Genomic DNA, 4,194 nt, shown 5'->3' with positions numbered 1-4,194 from the left:
AGCAGGCCAGTCTCCAGCAACCCACAGACCACCATCTGATGAATCGCACAATCAGCGGTCTTATCGAATTAGGATTCAGCGGCCTTACGTCACAAAATACAAGCAAAATCTGTCTCGTCTGTCATTGATTGAAGTGCGGGTAAGCACAGTCAAAGGAGTATGCAATCCCTGTGAAAGTGAAAAGACGATCGAGGCGGGAAATTCAAACTGAACGGAAATTGTTCCAGTCAATAATTTTGTTCAAAAAAGTTAATACAATACTACAATTTTTGTAGCCGTTTCAGAATCAATTACTATTAGAATCCTTTTAACATCATACTCTGGGCTAGAAGGAATAAACGTTCAGACTAGTACATAACTTTGATGAAATTTGCCGCGGACTTCTACAGAAGTGGAGCAAACGGAAGCAGAAAATTATCCCCTAACCGTTCACTTTATTCCAAATTTGCACGGCATCCGTGGACTAGATGAATTTGGACAAGTTGGAACCAAAAAATATGTTACAAAAACTCAGGAGATATGTCCAAAGTTATATAGTAAACTTTGCATGAAATTAGTATTTTCGGCCTGCTCTTGGTCAGCTACATAACCTTTTGATAATAGTAATTTGAAACGAATCACTTTACAAGTAAATGATTTATAAATAGCCTTCCTTTAATTGAAATAAGTTTCTTATTTTGTTTCTTTAATTTGAAATATGGCTCAGAAGAGCTATGATCAAGAGAAGGCTGATTATACATATTTTTAAATTATATTCATTCCTGTTTTGGAGCTTGCTGAAATCAGTCGCATTTTAGATTGTTGCTGTTCTTTTCTCCCAGGAATTTCGAAACAAGGTGTGACTTCCTCTGTTGCTCCTTGGTTGCTGTGCACGTGTAGTGTTCGTGGTGTTTGTGTGTGGGTGAATGAATGGGAATTGCCATTCATTCACTCAATTAGGTTTGTTTTTTTCACGGCTCTTTGGTAAGACGTCATTACTTTAAAACCTAATAAGATTTTTGCTCATTTATCTTTATGTTTAGCTTTAGCAGTTTCTCTCTCAATTGTAGTGTAGTATTTCTAGTTCCAAATCGTTGATTGTATTGGTCCTTGACAGTTAAAATTTATTGTTCAATAGTGTATTGATTTCATTTTGCGTTAGACCAGTATGCTGAGTTTATTTCTGTGTTATTGTGTTGTTTTCCTAGTTTACATATGTTCTTGATTCCTGGCTTTTCTCTGTCCCTTAATTCTTGTCTACTATCTCCATCTTAGATTTCTATGTCTAGTTTGATGTAAAGTAGTTCATCCCTCTTTTGCTCTGTTGCCCTGTATCTCAGGACAAGATTGCATAGCCTTTTAGTTTCTTTATGTTTTCTCTTTTTCTCAGTTTCTTGATTTTGCTGCTCATAGATAGTTACTCATGCATTCATGATGGAAGCTACTTTTGGAAAAGTCAGCAAAGAGGCTAGACAATGTTTGGACTTGGTCTTAACAGGGAAGGATCCTTCCGTAGTCAATAAGCCCTTTATTATAGAGGCTTTAGTTGCTTGGGTCAATGAAACCAGGGTGCTGCTTGAAGAACAGGCTCACCCAGTAGTTGAGAAGTCGACTAATTTGACCAACGTAGAGGTTGAAGTAGTACCTCCTCTTGAAAAAGAGCAGGAAAAGACAGTCGTAAAGAAAAAAGTCTGTCTTGTTTACCGGAAGTAGCCTTGTCCTGAAGAAGGAAAAGCCTGCCAGTTTGACCATCCTTAATGGTGTCAAAAGCTTCTCAAGTTCGGCCTTGAGAAGTACAATAGGAAGAAGGGATGTTCAAAGGGAAATTGTCCTTTTTTTCACCCATACATGTGCCGTCAGTCCATGAGACTTACGACGTGCTTTAATGTAAGTTGTACTTCCGCCCACGTAGAAGGGACGCAAAGAAAGGCGAGAAATAGGAAAGCTCAGTTTCGTAGTTTTAGAGCTGACCCTCTTCCTAAACCTAATCCCCCCCGCCCCCTTCCTTAACCCATTTAAGTTCCTCTCTCCCTCTCCTCCTACCCCTCACCCTCTCTCCCAATTCCCTCCTCTTCCTTCAAATACCCAATCCACCCCTTTTCCTATAAACACTCTCCTCCCTAATATTCCTTGCCCCACCCCTGTTCCAAAAATACGTTCCTATTCAAATGTAGCTGTCCAGCCCATTTTCCAAACCCAACCATCCCCATTAGCTCATGCATTGCCTCCAGTAGAACGTAGCTTTGTTGATAAGAGGGATTTTTTACGGTTGGAGAGGATGGTCCAATATCTTGCAAACTTGGTCAGTCAAAAGAGAGGCCCGTAAAGGGGCTATATTTGAACGTGCATTGTCTGATTTCTAAAATAGACAGCACAAAAGTTCAGATCTTAGAAGAACTAGCCGTTCAGAGAGAGATTTCATTCATCTCTATCACAGAAACCTGGCTTCGGCCAGGGGTCTTACATGAAAAACTAACCATAGTTGGTTTCAACTTACTTCGTTGTGATAGGATACGCCCTGATAATCCCATATTCCCACATGGGGGCATATGCCTATATGTTAGGAATGATTTGCACATTAGTCATGTACAAATGTCGAATGGAGAAGTAGAGGTCTTAGTTTGTCATTTTCTAGGTCTTGATTTGTCTATTGTAACAATGTATTGACCCTCTTCTTGTTCAGTAAGCTCTTTTTCGTCAGCTCTCCAATTCACTGTAAATGAGTTGGACCTGGCAGTTTGCTCAAAGGTTTTCTTTGTAGGGGACTTTAATTTTCCGGCTAGCGTTGTAGAGTGGGAGGTTAGTCCTGATGGGTACATTCCCATTTCGAAATCGACATCTCAGTCGTTTCAAAAGCTGGAGGAGTTTGCGATCTTGCGCAATTTCTCCCAGCATGTTGGTGGACACCCCGTATTCCGATCCAAAGAAGGACATTTTCAAATTACGTGAAAATCGCAAATTCTCACTTTATTCAAAATTCATGTCTCTAATTTGTCGTAGGAAGAGCTAATCAGGTTGTTGTAAGATATTTAGGATCTTTGATGATCAAATATGTTCGGTAGTCTCCCTGATAAATTTCGCATCATAATTCGGTATTTTTTGACACCTCGATCTCTTACATGAATGCTACCATAGCTTGCGTCTTTGGTTCTGCTTCCGCAAAAGTCCTTTGTGAGCATTCTAAAGCAAAAATATCATTTTCTAGATCTGTAGTATACAATAACAGATGTTGAACAATGCCCTTGAGTATTTCCAATATATTATGTATATGAGAACCGGCCATGGAAAAACATTGTTCGTACATTTTTTCTTGTTTGATTATTTGGTAACACTAAACCTGATATCATGACGTCACACCTTATTGATATCAATAAGACTCAGAGTCGGCCATTGCCAGATGTAGAGCAAAAGCGATTGACACTGATTCAAGAAATCATCGAAAAAGAGAACAAGTGGCTTAGGTTGATGGTTTGTTTGGCTAAAATTTGATACTTGTAGTGTTGTGAAAAGCTGGCCAAAAACTGAAATGGCAGTGTGGAACATTGTCAAAGAGCTCTTCAAAATCGTCAAAACCATTCAAATATGGCGGTGGATGAGCATTGAAGTTCTGTGGCAATACTGCAATCTGCTTAAGGGTAATCTTGATCAATATTTCGCGGCGTCAAATCTTTGGCTGGAAGAGCGCACGCGAGGGATGGGGAAGACGCATCGGCAGACAAGCAAGAAAGGGAGAATGTCTCAGACGGACTTTCAGAGTCCGATTTTGGTACTTTAGTAGCGTGATTTTCGATGGGCAGTGTTGCGTTGAACGGACTCATCAAATGCTATGGCTCTGTATTTAGAAGAGTACGACATTGAGCTCAGCGTACCATAGCAGTTGAATTTTGAACCTTCAATCCTATTCCAAAACAATGTGTTCAAGTGCGTCCTATATCCAAACCAAACTCATTAAGATAAAAATATGTGGTTCTAGGAGTTATACACGGCTTTAGCTACCCTTCAGGTAAATTGGCTGATTTCTACAATTTTGATTGAAAAACACATAATTAGAATCAGGTATTGCTGTGATTGCAATTAATGATGCCTCCAAAGTAATTTCAGTATTAGAACTACCCCTTAAAGCACAAAGATGTGTTTAGTTTGGCTCTGGGACGCATTTAAACTCTTTGTTTTGGAGCAAAAATGAAGGTTCAAACTTCAACCGCTATGGTTCAT

The sequence above is a fragment of the Tigriopus californicus genome, chromosome 12, assembly GCF_007210705.1.
Source record: "Tigriopus californicus strain San Diego chromosome 12, Tcal_SD_v2.1, whole genome shotgun sequence".
Taxonomy (NCBI): Eukaryota; Metazoa; Arthropoda; class Copepoda; order Harpacticoida; family Harpacticidae; genus Tigriopus; species Tigriopus californicus.
This window is presented reverse-complemented; position numbering follows the sequence as displayed.